Below are 20,207 nucleotides of genomic sequence, written 5' to 3'. Positions count from 1 at the left end.
TTTGTTCTACAGTGATTCCCGAGTACGTGTTACTGGCCTGGAGTGGTAAAGTGTCCTACCATGAAGGACGAAATAAGGCTGCCCTCCCCAGAAACCTTTTGCAAAGGCTTTAGGACTACATCTAGGAGAACCGCAAATGCCAGGGCAAAGTAATCCTTTCACATGCTTGCTTTTAAACCATGTATAGCATTTTAAAAGGTACACTCACCAGAGGTCTCTTCTCCGCCTGCTGGGTCCAGGAGGCAGCCTTGGGTGGGTTCAGGGGGTGCTGGCTCCAGGTCTAGGGTGAGAAACAGTTCCTGGCTGTCGGGAAAACTGGTTTCTCCGCTTGCTTGCTGTGAGCTATCTACAACCTCCTCATCATCATCATCTTCTTCGTCCCCAAAACCTACTTCCGTATTGCCTCCATCTCCATTGAAGGAGTCAAACAACACGGCTGGGGTAGTGGTGGCTGAACCCCCTAAAATGGCATGCAGCTCATCATAGAAGCGGCATGTTTGGGGCTCTGACCCAGAGCGGCTGTTCGCCTCTCTGGTTTTCTGGTAGGCTTGCCTCAGCTCCTTCAGTTTCACGCGGCACTGCTTCGGGTCCCTGTTATGGCCTCTGTCCTTCATGCCCTGAGAGATTTTCACAAAGGTTTTGGCATTTCGAAAACTGGAACGGAGTTCTGATAGCACGGATTCCTCTCCCCAAACAGCGATCAGATCCCGTACCTCCCGTTCAGTCCATGCTGGAGCTCTTTTGCGATTCTGGGACTCCATCATGGTCACCTGTGCTGATGAGCTCTGCATGGTCACCTGCAGCTTGCCACGCTGGCCAAACAGGAAATGAGATTCAAAAGTTCGCGGTTCTTTTCCTGTCTACCTGGCCAGTGCATCTGAGTTGAGAGCGCTGTCCAGAGCGGTCAGAATGGAGCACTCTGGGATAGCTCCCGGAGGCCAATACCATCGAATTGTGTCCACAGTACCCCAAATTCGAGCCGGCAACGTCGATTTAAGCGCTAATCCACTTGTCAGGGGTGGAGTAAGGAAATCGATTTTAAGAGCCCTTTAAGTCGAAATAAAGGGCTTCATTGTGTGGACGGGTGCAGGTTTAAATCGATTTAACGCTGCTAAATTCGACCTAAAGTCCTAGTGTAGACCAGGGCAAAGAGTTTAGGGTAGGAATGAACCACAAAGAACAGACACCACTTGATCATCTAGTCTGATCTCCTGTATATCTCAGGCTACTAAATTTCACCGAGTAACCCTTATATTGAACCCAAAAACTTCAGATCAAACCATTTCAGTTCTCAGGAAGCTAACCTGAGGCGCACCACAGGCAGAAGACAGGAGAAACTGGAGGTGCCACCAATGCCCTAAGGAAGGGAGGTGGAGGGGGGCGGGGAGAACAGAATTCAACTGGCCAATTGTGTACTGAGTAGGAAAATTCCCTCCTGATCCCTGAAAGTGACCAGTTGAAACCCTGAAGCATGATATTTGATTACAGTCAACGAATTAGTGCAGGCTGCAAGTATGCATAGGGCAATGCAGAGCTTCTTGTTCTCTCTATGGCACATTAAGGGAAGGAATGAACAGGGGGAGCCAAAGACTGCAAAGCCTGACTCCTGACCACCTACACAGCACAGAATTCCTCCCAGAACTGGATTAAAGTATATTTTTTAGAAAGATTTCTAATCTAATTTTAATGATTCCAAGTGAGGGTGACTCCATTACCTCCCCCAACAAAGTGCTCCAATGCTTAATTACCCTCACAGCTAGGAAGTTGCATCTTATTTCAAGGATGAAGTTGTCCAACTTCAACATCCAGCCACTGGATCTTGTTATGCCTTTGTGTGCAAGACTGAAAATCCCCTTACTATCAGATATCTTTTTCACCTGTATATACCTGTGCACAGTGATTATGTCACCTCTCAAACTGAGTCAATTGAGCTCCTTTGGTGTTGTGTTGCAAGGCTTGTTTGCCAGTCCTGGATTATTTTTGTAGGTCTCCTAACTCTTTCCAGTATTTCCATATCGTTTTCTGGAAGTGTGGATGCCAGAACAGTACACAGTATTCTAGCAGCAGTGTTACCTATGCTGTGTACAGAAACAAGATCACTTCCTTATTTCTACCTAATATTCCCTTTTTATACATCCCGAGATCACATTGGCCCTTTTTTGCTGCAGCATTGCACTGAGCGCTCATGCTGAGAGTGATCTACAATCACCCCTAAGACCTTCTATGAATCACTGCTTTCCAAGACAGAGGTATAGCCAGCATTCTATGTTCCCAGATATTACTTGCATTTACCTGTATTAAAACCACATTTTGTTGGATTGTGATCATTTAACCAGGCTATTCACATCACTCTGTAACAGAAACCTGTTCTTTTTGTTGTTTAGTATTCTACCAATCTTAGTGTTCTCTACCAACTTTACCAGCAAAGATTTTATAATTAAATGGAAGTTTGTATTAGAAGGAGAAGGAAAATGAAATGCAACTGTTATTTAGATTTATACACTTCAGTGCCTTCTACAAATGTGTATGTGCACAGGCAAGAATCACCAACTCAATTATGTTTGAGTACAGTAACTAAGAAACTTTCTGAATACACAGTGTCTCCTTTGGGTTACTATACTCCCAGCCATGCATTAGTCACTCCAACTGACCTGCAGTCTTTAGTGGGCTGTGTGACTTGTCAACTGAACTCTTTATTTGCCTATAAAATAGGCATAGCATAGACAGCAGTAGTGCAAGCTTTCCAAATTGTTTTAACCCTATTCCTCGTCTCCTTTCCTTGTCCATTCATTCAATCATCTGCCTCTGTACTTAACACCGCAAAAAAAATGACAACCAGTTACAAAATAAGCCACCACATTTGATATGTGGTCTCCTGGCAAGTGAGAACTTGACAGACCACAAATTCATTTCATATAGGCAATAAAGAGCCTTCTGATGGCAACAATAATGATTTGGGGCACAAAGCTTATCATTGTATTAATATCTTGACAAATGTAGTCCAAGACAAAACTACTTTAAGTATTATTTTATGTTCTGCCTGCTTTAGTTATTCTATGCATAAAGAAAGTTACAAGCATTGAGAGAAAAATGACGTTACGAATACTAGACAGGTGGGCCTAGGTGGACACAGGGCCTTCTTCTACCCCCAGGTCAGTTTTCCATAGTGATCATTAACTTATTCCTTTTCATGATCAATTATTTCACTAGATCACTCTGCACAAATAAGACTTTTAGAAACATTATATAAAAAGAAAACTGTAGCGTAAACAGTCATTTTAGAAGCTACCACTTCATATTTAAAACTTGTATTAGAGCTGAGAACCTGTACACTTGCTTTTAGTCTTGTCACAAACAATTTCTTCCTCTTATAAGAAGGGATATAAATTATCAGACCAACAGGCATGAGCCCACCACTAACTGATGCGGGTTAGGCACAAACTTCTTCCAAGGATAGGTTATTCTATAGTTGTCCACTGTGGGGTTTCTTGCACCTTACACTGAAACACCTCATACTGGCCACTATGAAACAGGATACTGGACCAGAACTCTGGTCTGATCCAATATGGCAATTCTTATGTTTCTATACTATTAAACCTTCAAAAATAAAATATTAACAATGCCTTAAAACATTACTTAAAAATTTACTTTTATATGCACAATAAAAATTACTGAAGAACTTTATGAACATTGACTTTCAATATTAAAGTTTAGAGTGTCAATATTATGCAACACCGAACACTGCAACCCACATACAAAAACCTTGTAAATCAGACATATGATGTCGTCTATGAATTATGAGTAAAGTAATTATATTCAAGCTGCAGAATGGGGAAACTGTTGGAAAGAGACAAGACAAATTATCTGAATTTTATCTTAATTTTCTTCTGGGGCTCTAGTCAATATATTAGCCACTCAGGCTTCAGTCTCCAAGATTAGGCTCCAGAAAACTCTGTCAGTGGAATTACAACCCTATAACTAAATTACCCATTTACTGTAAATGATTACATGATCATCTTTTATTATATATGTTAAAATACAGTAAGCAAGGTATCTAATTGCACCGCTCCTGATGTTCAACATTTAGAGTATTTTAAAAGGCAAGACAGGACTAGATAGCTTTAAGCAACTGTTTTATCTTTTATTAGAACTTGCATTTGTGTTTGTGACAAAAAGATATTTAGGAAAAAAAATTAAAATCTTATCACTGAACTTTTTACAGCTCAGCCCAATATTCATATTAAATAGAAATGAAACAACAAATAAGATGTTTTTCATTAATGGCTGCTCACCTCCTGAAGAAAGATTAATAGGATTTATACATTTTACTGATTACAAACATTTAAGGGGGTACTGAGGCAGAGTGAAGAGATTGACAAAGATTTGCCTCAGAAATCCTTTAATCTCACACTGAGCCCCATGAACCTCAATCCGTATTTTTTCTTAGGGCATAAACCTCTCTGGGCCAGGGACTGTCCTCCTTTGTATTTGGACAGCACCAGGCATAAAAAGGACCTGACCCTTACTCATGCTCCTTGACACTACCAGAAAAGAAACAAATATTTATCCTTAATCTGTTATGGAAGACTGCTGCTGAACACAACGTAACATACCCCCTCCCTCAGGGGGCTGAATGCATAACAACTTTGGGTCACGCCTAGCCTCCACCAAAATGGGTTGAAAGAGACACAAAGACTCTGGGAGGACAAAAGGCTGCCTGAGTTGGGAAGGGGAGATCTGCAGTAGGTATGCATGTGGATTTATTTATTGATTTATTGGGGGGGGGGTTGGGGGAAGCCTGTATAACAAGTCCCACTTGTATTGAAGTTGTGAGGAGCCTGCATGTGTAGGTGGATTCTGCCTGTGTTTGTGTACTTGCTTGATTATGAAAAGAACACGGTAGAGAGAAAGATTGTAGGAGCATGCAGTTGAAAAGCACATGTGCTTTGGGACTAGGGAAGAAGCGGATGAAAGTTTTTGGTGGGGCCAGGGGAGACCCAATGCAAGATGAAATCCTGGGGACAGTACAGAGAAATCGGGAATTGAGAATACAAGATAAGAAAGGAGTAAAAGAGGATCAGGGAAGAAACCAGAAACTTGGCAGAAGGAAGACGAGCACACAATATAGGAGAAGACAAACAAGAAAAGGACATTAAGGGGAGAAAATAGACTGAAAAGAGAAAAATATCAGACAAAAGAAGAAAGGAAAAATTAGAGGTAAGGGAAAAGAACACAGAATGGAGATAAAGTAAATTTTTACTTAACAGAAAAGGTGGGTGCAAAGTGAGGCAATAACCAACCAAGTTTTATTTATTTTAAGGGATGGCTCAAGTATGCTATAAGAACAGAAATTCACAAGAGCCAGCACCAGCTGTTTAGGCTGCCCGTCTCCAAATTTTATCTTTAGGTCAAACAAAATTCTCTCTCCTAGTTTCCCCACAACTTTTTTCTGTAGTTGCTTCTACAAGCATCCCAGTTTTTGAAAAATATGGTGGTCACTTTATAGATGACAAAAAAAACAGGAGTACTTGTGGCATCTTAGAGACTAACAAATTGACAAAGATGACAGTCCTCCAAAGAAAACCCAACTGTTGCAGAAAGTTGTGCTGGCAATTCATTATTGGGTGCTCTTTCCTTTAAGCCAGTACTAAACTCCCAGCATGACACTGGGCAAGACGATGTGGGGGTCAGGGGCTGAAGCGATATGGCTGGAGATGTTTTTAAGATGAGAAATGAGTCTGAGGCCCTCACTACTCCTGATCAATTCCATGACATCTTAAGAAGAGAAGGGGCATTAACTCCAGTGCCCAAATTCTAACTAAAATAACTACATTCTGAGTATAGAAGTTCTCCCTACCTTTTGAATCAGAGATTCCCCCCACACAATTTCCCCTCCTAAAAAACGTGTCGTGCTGTCAGAACCAAACAGATGGCACACTTCATCCCAGAGGTGGCTAAATGATCATATACTACTGCTATGTCAGTTTATGGCATTTCCTAGCGATGTATTTAGTGGCATCAATATTTCATGACACAAAATAATTTTACTTTTATAGCACCCATAACAATTGCCTGACTGTTTGTGGTAAGCAACCACAAGACGCTGTGTATGAATTATTTGTATTTTTATTCTCCTAAAAAACCTTTACACTTTTTTATTATTCGTAATGAACAGAGCACGTAGGCACAAGACGACTTTTTCCTTAGGACAAGGATGGTAAAGGCTCCTCCTGACTGTTCAAAGTAGACAAAAACCATTTTGAAAAAAATGAAACCTCCGTCTCAAGAGCAAGATCCTTACATTTTATTTACCAAGACAAATGACTGGTATGGGAGCATGTGAACACAGATGGATAGACAGGGTGTTCAATTTCAGGGTAAAAAGAAAGTCTGATGTGTCAGGTTCTTTACGAATGCTTACGGTTTCATGTTAGCATAAGCTTAGAATCTGGACTCCAATACTGACTTCCAACCACTATTTTACATTTGTGTTATTCAGCAATTAGAGGATAAAGATGCCCTAGAGAGTTAGTTTTTCAATAACATTTTATTTTTCTTAAAGATACCATATTTATGCTATAAATTATTTCAATAACCAGAGATTTTTCTTTTTACAAAAATATTTTATACTATTTGAAGGTTATGAAAAAAATCTCACTTTTCTTCTGGTCCTTCAAGAGTCTATATCCAAAAGTCTGAGAGAACATATAGCACCATTCTGCTCTGTGACATTTGATTCCCTTTCAAAAGGTAGTGCTTTCACAATGTGTTGCCTGAACACTAGCATGATGCCACTTTTCAAAGCAGAAAGTTTCATACAATAGGGATTCCATGTTAGGTTGTAGGAGTTCAAGCAACATTCAGGGTACGTCTATACTGCAATAAAAAACCCATAGCACCAGGGATTGGGCTGTGAGACTATAAAATTGTAAAATAGCCATTCAGGTTTGAACTGAAACCCAGGCTCTGAGACCCTGCCCTCTTGCAGAGTTTCTGAACAACTACACAGCAATTTTATCACCCCACAGGCTCCCCCGTCCCCTGAAAGCATTGACTCAGGCCAGTCGCAGGTCTTTTATAGCAGTGTATACATCATGGGTGGGCAAACTACAGCCCGGGGGCCACATCCAGCCCTTCAGACGTTTTAATCCAGCCCTCAAGCTCCCGCTGGGGAGTAGGGTCCGGGGCTTGCCCCACTCCACGTGTGCCATGGCTCTGCCTGGCTCCCGGAAGCAGCATGGCATGTCCCTGCTCCAGCTTCTAAGCATGGAGCAGCCAAGGATTTCCACAAGTTGCCCCTGCAGCTCCCACTGGCCGGGAACCATGGGCAATGGGAGTTGCAGGGGAAGCGCCTGTGGAGGGGGCAGTATGCAGACCTGCCCGGCCACGCCTCCGCATAGGAGCCGGAGTGGGGACATGCCACTGTTTCTGGGAACTGCCTGAGGTAAGTGCCACCCGGAGCCTGCACCCGTGAACTCCTCCTGCGCCCCAACCCCCAGCCCTGATCCCCCTCTCACCCTCTGAACCCCTTGGTCCCAGCACAGAGCACCCTCCTGCACTCCAACCCCTCATCCCCAGCCCCACCCCAGAGCCCGCACCTCCAGCTGGAGCTGTCACACCCTCCTGCACTCCAACCCCCAATTTCATGAGCATTCATGGCTCATGATACAACTTCCATACCCAGATGTGGCCCTCGGGCCAAAAAGTTTGCCCACCCTGGTATACATACTCTCAGTTGTCTGTCACTGAGCATATGGCACCACCTCAAGAGAGAAACTCAAAGGGCGGGGTTAATATTTATGAACTGGAAGGTTGGCAGTTGTAGCCTACAGACAGCAGTCTCTCACAAATGTTAAGGGGGACAAGGTGGATGAGGCAATATCTTTTATTGGACCAACTTCTCTTGATAAAAGAGAACCTTTTGAGCTACACAGAGCTCTTCTTCAGGTGTGGTTAAGATACTCAGTTGTCACAGATAAATAAAAGGTTGAACAGATAGCTTAGCATAAGTAGTTAACACATTCAATGGGACCATTCAAGGTGAAGTGGCCCATTAACACCACTGCAGTCAAAGGACAAAAAGGAGGGTTAGTGGGTTACAGATTGTTGGAATAAACCATAAATCCAGTTCTTTATTAACACCATGATTTTTAGTGTCTTGCAAAATGAAGAATTTAAGCTCCCAGGCTCATCTTTTCAAAGTGTTGTGTAGTTTTCCTTTAAGGATGAGGACTTAGGAATCAGATATAGGGTGATCACTCACTCTGTGAAAAGTATTTGCCCACAGATGATCTGGTGTTTTGTTTTTAGCGTTTTCCTGTGAGAGTTCTTTCAAGAGTGTATTGATCATCTGGTTTCATCCACATAGTTGTTACTGGGGCATTTAGTGCATTGGATGGATGAGGTACACCACATGTTGGCCCGGATCTTAAAAGATGTGTCATGAAGAGTGCTGATCATTGTAGCAGTGGAGATATGAATGCAAGTTTTGCATCTGTCATTCTGGCAGAGTCATATATGTAACCCACTAACCCCATTTTTAGTCATGTGATTACAGGAGTGTTAACAGGCCACTTCACTTTGAATGGTCTATTATGTTTCTGTATTTTAGTTTACATGAATTATTACTCAAAGTTCTGTATTAATATACATAGTAAGGAGTCCAAAAATATTTCCTGGATCATTTTTGTTATCTGCATTGTTACAGACATATTTGCTGACAGGTATTTTTAAATAAATTACCAAAATAATTGAAACTGACATGATTATATTGTGTTCTGACAAATAAAATATGCAGAATTTTTAAATATTGTGCGCAGAATTTTTTTTTTATTTTTGGGTCCTGAATTCCCCCAGGAGTAAAAGATGTATGTTTTACATAGTTAAAGACTGTATGGCCTAGGTCTATCCTACTGACTCACACGGACTTTGCAGTTATTGTCCTGGGGTGCCACTTAAGGAGAAGAAGAATAAGTAGGATCCCCTTTAGAAAAAAAAAAAAGCTGATCATGAATGTTTCCAAGGAAATATTTACCAAAAAGGTCTTTCTTCCAGTTATCATTCCATTCATTTTGTAGGTTGAGCACGGTTATAATTGGGCCTACAAATTTACCCTAACACTGAGCGTAGCTGTAAACAGTGAGCAAAAGTTTATAAAACGTCACAATAACCTGTAACAACAAAAGTTAAAGGGAAAACATATGAAAGGAAGACAAACACTGTATGAGTCCAAGCAAAAAAGGCCTCCTGATACAACTCAAGAACTTATGTTAAGATCATGTATGGTAAACAAAAGAAGCTTGGGATCAGAAATAAGTGAATCAAAATGGGTGTGTCAGAAATTAAGCCTAACTGGTGGATAAAATAATGAGAAGATGAGCTATTCCACCCATCACTTCCCTTTTGGGATCCTTAGAGAAAGACTCTGGGGAGAAAAACTGGCTACTGAAGTGAGCTTCACTATCAGGCTGCGATCCCCATCATCTCCGGGGCCTTTGTTATCCTACTGAGAGATGTCTTCACCAGATCAGGCCAGAGAGGGATCCAGATGACATCACTATCTCTGCTGGCTCTGGCTGAATTCTGATCACCACCTGGGATGTGAGACATGGTCAAACTCCCCACCCTTTGTGTTTTCTTCTCCTTCCCAATTTTATTAAGATGATGTTGAAGTAAAAAGAAAACGGTACAGAGTTTAAGCATAGAAGTTTCTGGTTATCAGGGAATAAGGTACAGATCATCAAGGGGTGCGAAAGTCGGTTTAGGAACGGGTGGCGTAAGGAATACATAATCTGCAATCTCCCCAATTGGGGGTAAAAGCTTAACGGGTCAAAGTACAGACATTGAGATATGGGGGTATGTTGTTCATATAATGGTTATGTTCAGGTGTGGAGTATAATGAGTGTGGATGATGAGGATGGATTTACCCTCATTTGGTGGGATTTAATGTTCAGTGAGTTTATGGTTCCAGTTCACATGGTCCAACTTCTCTTTCCTAACCCTCCCCTTTTCCCTTCTGTTTCCTAAGAGTCTGTATTGGGTTTCAGAGTAGCAACCGTGTTAGTCTGTATCCGTAAAAAGAAAAGGAGTACTTGTGGCACCTTAGAGAGACTAACAAATTTATTAGAGTATAAGTTTTCGTGAGCTACAGCTCACTTCATTGGATGCCTGTGTGTATTAGCTGGCCAAGACTGTATATTTTGCAACATTACCAGAAAGAGGCAACTAAAAGCACTGCCCTAAACTCAGCCCAATGCTGGTGTGTTTGCCAGGGCTGTGTCTGTTTTTTTTCCAGCAGTGATGTTGTAAGTGACAGTCAACATCAGAGACAGAAGCTGTATTTTCTACTTCTGCCGGACTTTCCTCTCCTCGTGTGTGTGTGTGTGTGTGTTGTGTTTTGTCTTAAAGGAAATGAGACCAGACTTAACAGCAACAACAGCTCCAGTTATTTCAACTAACTTATCTTTTCCTCAAATAGACAGTTTTTACCATATGTACTACCATCGAAAAGACAGTCAAACTAGGGAATTTTTCCTTCTAAAAACTCTCTTCAGTTAAAAGGAAAGGCAAGAAAGGATGTTGTTAAAAGCAAGTCTTCATGCCTTTCATTTCAAATCCTTTAACTGCTTTTCCTTCTTTTCTGTATCATTAATTAATGGTTACAAGGATTTTTAATGGTGTTTGCACCATGGTACTAAGCAGGCTGATGTCTCTCTATACCAAACCCTGAACCGTGTTTAAAACTGTTTAATGTTGGGCAGTGACTGGTTTATACTAACATCTTTCATTCCTTGGCCTATTTATTCTATCTAAATTAATGTAACAGCACCCAGATGGTACATATGGGAAATAAGGGTGTTTGCTCATGTATTACAGAAAAGAATACTAAAAGTACATTCCACTTTTCTACGTAAACATTTAGTCTACTTGGAAACAAATCCACCATAAAGCCTTAAACTCACACACTCATTGTTTTAACTTACCCCAACATTTTAGGAGTAACCCTCAATTTAAAGTAGTAGAAAATAATCATTATACAAAAACTTAATTGCAATATCAGAAAGTATATATGATATATAGTGTAATTACACGTACTAGTAATACACCTATATAGCATAAGCCAGGAAGTCAGTACATATAGAATAGCATGTATAAACTACAGAATTAAAATAAGTTATATCTTTCAGGAAGGCTTCTGGAAAAAGTATGACCTTTAATGACATCTTAGAATATACTATATCTGCTGGTCAAATACCTTTTTTTCCATCCAAAATGAATATCAAAAAAGCTTGTTAAGCGAAAAGCTTATGTGGATACAAAACGAAAGAAGCAGTATGAATCTCATCAGTCATATCACATGACAAAGCCATGTCTCAAAAACTCCTGCTACAGCACTTCACATCCCACAAACAGAAAGATTTATATAAAGAAATATTACCAGGCATTTTACCCAGTTCAAGCTGCAACGTGAGGAGCTCATACTCTGTACACAGTGTTGCATTCATCTGAAGTATATAGGTTTCAGAGTAGCAGCTGTGTTAGTCTGTATCCACAAAAAGAAAAGGAGGACTTATGGCTCCTTAGAGGCTAACAAATTTATTTGAGCGTAAGCTTTCATGAGCTACAGCTCACTTCATCAGATGCACAAGGTGCCACAAGTCCTCCTTTTCTTTTTTCTGAAGTATATAGTATATGATAACACTTGTAAACAGCAACTTTAAATTCTAATTACTGATTTTATATAAAACAGGCACATAGATAACATTTCAGTTTTCAGAAAGTAGACTCTCTTATGGGCTTCCTACTCCATCCCTTTTTAAAAAAAAAAAAAAAGTTTTTGGGGGCAAAGACCCACCTTTATTTTGAGTTTTGTAAACTTTAGACTAGTCATAGGTCAAAATTACAAAAATATCTATCCACTTAATCTAGAGATCTAAATACTATTTTAGTGTTCAATAGTAGCAAATGTTTATGAAGGCCTTGGGAGGTGAGCAGAGGGAGCATTATGGTCCTAATCCAGAGACAGATCTTTGCAGATCCCAGTGGCTTGTGAAAATATGAACCCCTACTGAAACAAGGGCCCACCCTGCTGATCCAATTGCAGGATCAAGAACTACATTATATAAAAGAGCATGCTAACCCAATTGTAAGCCAGATGTAAACAGATGTAAGAGTGTCCATATACAAACACTATGTCTTCACTGTAAAAAGTGTGGTTTTAACATCAAGATAGCTATCTGGATATAAAAATCCTTGAGGAGACAGGGCATGGAGGAAAGAGTTTATTGTTGAGACAGAGCACAATTATTTTAAAACAAGAATAGTTCTCTAAATCTGTGCAACATCACATCGTTAAACCAGTGCAACTCTGTGTTTAGACCAGACCCTTTTTAATCTTTCTTGACTAATTTTTATGGTGCATAAAAATAAGATGTTAAGAATGGTATCAGGGTTCAGCTGTTTTTCTCCCACCCCAAAGAGTCTCTACAAGTCCTTCGTAATCACCTGACCCCCAGTATTCCCACACTTCAGAAGGACATGCAGGACTTCAAACATGGCGGTGAACAAAGTTCTCTTTGTCAACTACCTTTGGAGTTCATCAATACTGCTATTTACCTCACAAGAGGTGGTCTAATTCACTACTGTCTGATTACTACGACAAAATCTCCAGAATGTGTTATTAACCACAAACTACAGCAATCCTTGTTGAGCAGTACAAGGTATTATCTATACCCACAGTTTTGGTGCTTGCTTCCGTTACAAAGTTAATAGCTGGGTCAGGACGTTAAGAAAAAGAGGTACAAGTTCTGTATGTTTGCAAACATACAGAAAGCAAGACACATGAGCACTATTAACTGTAGGAATATGGCCTTGTTTGGAAGTAATGTCGCTTCATACATAACTAGAGTGTACAAATTCCACTGACAAAGGTTTAACTCAAATTATACAAAATATTATAGTTCCTGAGATAAAATAACCTGACATCTTTGGCCTCTTAGCACTTATTATATGGTAAGAGAAATGACGAGGAATATAATGCCTGAGGCCTGGGCTACACCTAAAACTTAAGTTAACCTAGCTATTTCGCTCAGAGATGTGAAATATTCACACTCCTGAATGATGGAGCTAAACTGACCTAAATTCCTGTGTAGAATTTCCATCAACCTAGCTACCACCTCTCAAATGGGTGGATTTACTACAGTGACAGAAAAACCCGTTCCATCCCTGCAGTGACTGTCTATACTACAGCAGTGCAGCTGCAGCCTGGCCACTTCTCTATTTCTCCCGCACCTGCCCAACACCAAATAATCTGTGAAACAGTCTTTTGAATATACAGAACACAAAATGGTACAAAGTGAGCAATGCAGTGGAAAGAAGTCAACCATCCAAGGCAGATCACTTGTTTTCATTATCCTTGTTTCAGGAAGCCAGGAGAACAGCTGTGCCATCAACAGCCAGTTCAATAATTGAAGAATTCATTTTCCTGACATAACAATAGAGTCTCTTACTGACTGTGTCTATTGCTCCAATATTCCTATCTGCATCAACTTTTATTACTCAGCTTTGGAAAACAAGTCATAGAGGTACCATTATTTCAACAATTCTGAAAGATGACCAACAACTCCTCAAGCAATCTAAGTGTTCTCCAGCTGTTGCAGATTCCTGTCTTTTGTGATAAAATATGACTACCGACTACCATGTGTAACAATTTTCTATTAGAAAACTTTTTAATGACCCAATCCTAGAAGCTAATAATTAGGCAATTTTAGACACTGTTGGGAACCTTTAACTACAATATTCATTTTTTCTAAAATAATACATTATTAAGAATCAGCTAGGTGTTAACCTTGCAGTTTCAGAAATTAAGACACATGTATTTTAAGTAAGGCTGCATGTCTGTCACGAAAAAGTCACAGTTTCTGTGACCTCAGTGACTTTTGCAGCAGCCAGTACAACTGGGTCAGAGCTGCCGGAACTCTCAGGCAGCCCCTGGGCCAGCAGCAGTTTGGGTATAGAAGGGGGCTCAGGGCTGGGTCGGGGTGTGGGGCAGCACTTACCTGGGGGAAGGAGCAGCCAGCATGTCCCTACAGCTCCTGATCTAGGCAGAGTGGGCAGGGAGCCCTGCAAGCCACTGGCCCTGCTTGCAGGCACCACCCCCACAACTCCCATTGGCTGCATGCAGTTCCTGGCCAATGGGAGCTGCGAAGCCAGAGCTTGTGGTGAGGGCAGTGCCAGGAACCTCCCTGGCCTTCCCTCCCGCTAGGAGCTGCAGAGACACACAGAGCCAGGTAGGGAGCCTGCCTGCCAACCCTCCCCCGAGGGCCAGCAGGGGTCCCAGGCCGCACATTGCTGCCCCTCCCCCCCACAGGGGTCCCAGGCTCCACGTCCAGCAAATGCGGCACCCCCAGAGCATCTGCAGCCCCCGTGCCCAAGTTTTAGTTAGGTGTATATAGTACAAGTCATGGACAGGTCACGGGCTGTGAATTTTTGTCCTTGACTTTTTCTAAAAATACCCATGACTAAAACGTAGCCTTAATTTTAAGATAGTTTGTGGAGCACATGAGTGGCACAAGTATTTTTTAGTCTATAAAATTATACTAAGGCTGCTTTACATGTACATTATCAATTAAATCATTCAGTTGTACTCACTAGTCTATTTTGACCAAAACTATCAAAATAAAGCAAAACATCAGTTTATACTTCTCCAAAAAAGCAACTGAAAACAATGTTCTGCTTTCTATGGTATGGCAGAAAGCACAATTCAATACACCTGACTTCTTGACAGTAATCACCTATTACACAGTGCCTGTGGAGTGCAAATTGCTTCAATTCAAGCTAAAGATGTCTAAAAAATAGGTGGTCTCCACAATAACGATTTGCAAACAAAGTACCAGTTGCCAATATTTAAGAATGGTGTTGGGTTTGTCAACCCATTTTACTCCACCTCACCGACAGATTTTCAAAGGATGTCATAATTTACATAATATCTGCCTGGATTAGATAGAAACTTTCTGCCATAAGGAATTTACTTTCTACATTTCTAAAATTTCTCTTTCCAATTTATAAAATATCTTGCACATCTACAGGTTTCAGAGTAGCAGCCGTGTTCGTCTGTATTTGCAAGAAGAAAAGGAGTACTTGTGGCACCTTAGAGACTAACTAATTTATTTGAGCGTAAGCTTATGTGAAGTGAGCTGTAGCTCACAAAAGCTTATGCGCAAATAAAACTGGTTAGTCTCTAAGGTGCCACAAGTACTCCTTTTCTTCTTGCACATCTAGCAAGCTATACAGATAAAGACTTCTGAGTAGTCATGGAAATCACTGTTAGAGACTAGAAGAAACTACTGATGCTCTGCCAGAGGCTTTCAGTTTGAAATAGGAATAGCCAAAAGAAGTTAAATATGTTCAGAGATCACTCATTTTACCCCCTCACTGGACAGAAAGTTAGTTTCTAAATACAGTATGAAAGAAGCCAGCTGAGAGACTCAGAGGGGACAGAAAGAAGAAAGAGCAGGAAACATTATATTGTGATACCGCAGCAGTCAGGGGTCTCCCTATACTGGGAACATTCAAGAGCCTCCACAAAGGAGGAAGGAAGAGCTGTGGGGCAGGGTGTGAGGGCCTGGTTTAAGCTGGGGACGGAAAGCGGCTGTCTAACACACACCAGAGAGGGACAGTGAATCCCAGGGGTGCCCACCAACCAGGACAGCTTTCCAGGGCCTTTTGAAAGTCCTACAACAGACGCTCAGGGGTCTGCGAACAGCCTCGCCCCCAAATCCTCTACCACCAGATTCCAGCCACCTCTCATCCCGGGGGACGGGACTGAGCCACCCTCCCCCCATACCCCGCTCACGCCGGGAACTAACCCACCCTGCCCCCCAGTACTCTCCCCACCCCGGGCGGAAGGCGGCCACTGACCCAGCCGCCGCGAAAAGGCTGGCCGGCCCCACGGAGACGGCGCGACTCCGCGATGGGCTTCTTCGCCGCGCCTCGGGGCAAGGGGCCAGATCCCGCCACCTGTGACCCTCGGAGCCTGAACCCCGCCCCCTCCAGCGTCACCTCGCTCACCTCATAGGCGCCCCTTCCCCACGGGCTCCAGGACGGCGGCCCGGCACAGAGCGACCTCCGCCGCCGCTTCGCCGCTTGTTTGTGTTTTCACGGGACTCGCTCAGGTTTCTATGCGCATGCGCAGAGCCTACTGCTCCTTGGCCCAGCGGAGGCTGCGGCCATTCCTTGGAAATTCCTTTCTGCGCCTGCGCAGAATCCTCCACTTCCTTCTATTGGGGCGTTTCAGCTGCTGGGGGTGAGTGAGTTCCTCGAGCGCCTCGTGTTGTGTGGTGCAAGGCGGCGTCCACAGAGCCAGCCCCTGCCCGCCCGCAAGGCGCAGGAGGCGCTACGGAGCCGGGAAGCTGAACGGCTGAAATCCTTTAGCAAAATCACCCTTCAGGTCCAAATCTGCTGCTGGCAACTGACTTTAGGCGGGTCCCCGCACAGATCTCACACCCGTTTAGTTAAAATAGCATTCATCTGTTTAGTGACACACAAACTGATTTCAGTATGTCCACATAGTAGTCAGCGGCGGTTTCGCTACCTCAGTGGACAAAATGTGAGTGCAAGTTTTGTGTGAGAAGAAGCCCTCAATTCTTGTCCCACCTCAGATTGCAACAGTTTCAGTATCAATTATGCATTACACATCTACAAAAAGAAAAGGAGGACTTGTGGCACCTTAGAGACTAACAAATTTATTTGAGCATAAGCTTTCGTGAACTATAGCTCACTTCATCGGGTGTGTTTAGTGGAAAATACAGGGGGGAGATTTATCTACACAGAGAACATGAAATAATGGGTGTTACCATACACACTGTAAGGAGAGTGATCAGGTAACGTGAGCTATTACCAGCAGGGGGGAGGGGGGCAACCTTTTGTAGTGATAATCAAGGTGGGCCATTTCCAGCAATTGACAAGAACATCTGAGGAACGGAGGGAGGGAATAAGCATGGAGAAATAGTTTTACTTTGTGTAATGACTCATCCACTCCCAGTCTTTATTCAAGCCTAAATTAATTGTATCCAGTTTGCAAATTAAATCTATGTTAGAGGACTATTCAGGTTGCAAAAGCAATACACTCTGATGGGCTAGGGCCAAGGGATTTGGAATGTGGGAGGGGCTGCGGGTTGAGGCAAAGAATTGGCGTGTGGGGGGGTACTGGGTCTGAGCTAAGGGTGCAGGCTCTGGGGGTGGGGTTGAGGCAGGGGGTTGGGGTGCAGGAGGGGGTATGAGCTCTGGGCTAGGGCCAGGGATGAGGGTTTTGGTTGTAGGAAGGGGCTCAGGGCAGGGGCACAGACTTACCTCAGGCGGCTTTGGGTCAGCAGTACAGCAAGGTTAAGGCAGGCTTCCAGCCTGTCCTGGCTCCCTACTGCACCCCAGAAGTGGCCAGGAATAAGTCTGGCTCCTGGAGGCTTCACAGGGTGTTCTCACCTGCTGGCACCACCCCCCAGTTCCCATTGGTCACTGTTCCCGGCCAATGGGAGTGCAAAGCTGGTGCTCAGGGTGGGGGCAGCACATGCAGCCCTGTGCCTGGCCCCCCCACACCTAGGAGCCAGACTTGCTGGCCACTTCTAGGGTGCAGCGTGGTGCCAGGACAGGTGGGGACTAGCCTGCCTTAGCCCTGCAGCACCGCCAACCAGACTTTTAACCGCCCTGTCAGCAGTGCTGAGCGGAGCCGCCATGGTCCCTTTTTGACCCAGCATTCGGTTGAAAACTGGACACCTGGCAACCCTATGTGAATGCCTTATGGTACAGGCCTCAATTACATCGGTGGTTCTCAAACTTTTTTTTCCACGGACCACTTGAAAATTGCTGAGGGTCTCAGCAGACCACTTAGGGTATGTCTACACTATGGAATTAGGTCGAATTTATAGAAGTCAGTTTTTTAGAAATCGGTTTTATATATTTGAGTGTGTGTGTCCCCACAGAAAATGCTCTAAGTGCATTAACTCGGCGGAGTGCTTCCACAGTACCGAGGCAAGCATTGACTTCCGGAGCGTTGCACTGTGGGTAGCTATCCCACAGTTCCCACAGTCTCCGCTGCCCATTGGAATTCTGGGTTGAGATCCCAATGCCTGATGGGCTAAAACATTGTCGAGGGTGGTTCTGGGTTCATATCGTCAGGCCCCCGTTCCCTCCCTCCCTCTGTGAAAGCAAGGGCAGACAATCGTTTCGTGCCTTTTTTCCTGAGTTACCTGTGCAGACGCCATACCACGGCAAGCATGGAGCCCGCTCAGGTAACCGTCACCGTATGTCTCCTGGGTGCTGGCAGACGTGGTACTGCATTGCTACACAGTAGCAGCAACCCATTGCCTTCTGGCAGCAGACGGTGCAATATGACTGGTAGCCGTCATCGTCATGTCCGAGGTGCTCCTGGCCACATCGGCCAGGAGCGCCTGGGCAGACATGGGCGCAGGGACTAAATTTGGAGTGACTTGACCAGGTCATTCTCTTTAGTCCTGCAGTCAGTCCTATTGAACCGTCTTATGGTGAGCAGGCCGGCGATACGGATTGCTAGCAGTCGTACTGTACTATCTTCTGCCGGGCAGGCAAGAGATGAGGATGGCTAGCAGTCATATTGTACCATCTTCTGCAGAGCAGCCATGAGATGTGGATGGCATGCAGTCCTTCTGCACCGTCTGCTGCCAGCCAAAGATGTAAAAGATAGATGGAGTGGATCAGAACAAGAAATAGACCAGATTTGTTTTGTACTCATTTACTTCCCCCCTCCCCTGTCTAGGGGCCTCATTCCTCTAGGTCACACTGCAGTCACTCGCAGAGAAGGTGCAGCGAGGTAAATCTAGCCATGTATCAATCAGAGGCCAGTCTAACTTCCTTGTTCCAATAAGAACAATAACTTAGGTGCACCATTTCTTATTGGAACCCTCCGTGAAGTCCTGCCTGAAATACTCCTTGATGTAAAGCCATCCCCTTTGTTGATTTTAGCTCCCTGAAGCCAACCCTGTAAGCCGTGTCATCAGTCAGACAACAGCAGACAATCGTTCCGCGCCTTTTTTCTGTGCGAACTCCACACCAAAGCAAGTATGGAGGCCGCTCAGCTCACTTTGGCAATTAGGAGCACATTAAACACCACACGCATTATCCAGCAGTATATGCAGCACCGGAACCTGGCAGAGCGATACCGGGCGAGGAGGTGACGTCAGCGTGGTCCCGTGAGTGATCAGGACATGGACACAGATTTCTCTGAAAGCATGGGCCCTGCCAATGCATGCATCATGGTGCTAATGGGGCAGGTTCATGCTGTGGAATGCCGATTCTGGGCTCGGGAAACAAGCATAGACTGGTGGGACCGCATAGTGTTGCAGGTCTGGGACGATTCCCAGTGGCTGCGAAACTTTCGCATGCGTAGGGGCACTTTCATGGAACTTTGTGACTTGCTTTCCCCTGCCCTGAAGCGCATGAATACCAAGATGAGAGCAGCCCTCACAGTTGAGAAGCGAGTGGCGATAGCCCTGTGGAAGCTTGCAACGCCAGACAGCTACCGGTCAGTTGTGAATCAATTTGGAGTGGGCAAATCTACTGTGGGGGCTGCTGTGATGCAAGTAGCCCACGCAATCAAAGATCTGCTGACATGAAGTGTAGTGACCCTGGGAAATGTGCAGGTCATAGCGGATGGCTTTGCTGCGATGAGATTCCCTAACTGTGGTGGGGCCATAGACGGAACCCATATCCCTATCTTGGCACCGAAGCACCAAGCCGGCGAGCACATAAACCGCAAGGGGTACTTTTCAATAGTGCTGCAAGCTCTGGTGGATCACAAGGGACGTTTCACCAACATCAACGTGGGATGGCCGGGAAAGGTACATGACGCTGGCATCTTCAGGAACTCTGGTCTGTTTCAAAAGCTGCAGGAAGGGACTTTATTCCCAGACCACAAAATAACTGTTGGGGATGTTGAAATGCCTATATGTATCCTTGGGGACCCAGCCTACCCCTTAATGCCATGGCTCATGAAGCCGTACACAGGCAGCCTGGACAGTAGTCAGGAGCTATTCAACTACAGGCTGAGCAAGTGCAGAATGGTGGTAGAATGTGCATTTGGATGTTTAAAGGCGCGCTGGCGCAGTTTACTGACTCGCTTAGACCTCAGCGAAACCAATATTCCCACTGTTATTACTGCTTGCTGTGTGCTCCACGAT

At 43.9% G+C, this 20,207-nt stretch overlaps 1 protein-coding gene across 3 annotated transcripts in view; it reads right to left on the bottom strand.

The window, feature by feature from the left end:
• ZFYVE16 (zinc finger FYVE-type containing 16) overlaps nt 1–16,230 on the bottom strand; it is a 61,433-nt gene extending 45,203 nt beyond the window's left edge. The window contains exon 1 of one of the 3 annotated variants that reach the window (XM_048851863.2): nt 16,069–16,230. The gene's annotated coding sequence lies outside the window, so the exon portion shown is untranslated. Of the gene's footprint in view, nt 1–2,651; nt 2,749–16,068 lie in introns of those variants that run through there. The other 2 variants (XM_048851865.2, XM_075128548.1) reach the window with 2 other exon arrangements.
• Between the last annotated feature and the right edge of the window lie 3,977 nt (nt 16,231–20,207).

This window comes from Caretta caretta, chromosome 5, assembly GCF_965140235.1.
Source record: "Caretta caretta isolate rCarCar2 chromosome 5, rCarCar1.hap1, whole genome shotgun sequence".
NCBI classification, from domain to species: domain Eukaryota; kingdom Metazoa; phylum Chordata; order Testudines; family Cheloniidae; genus Caretta; species Caretta caretta.
Note: the sequence above shows the minus strand (reverse complement) of the source record. Positions and strands in the feature narration are given on the sequence as shown.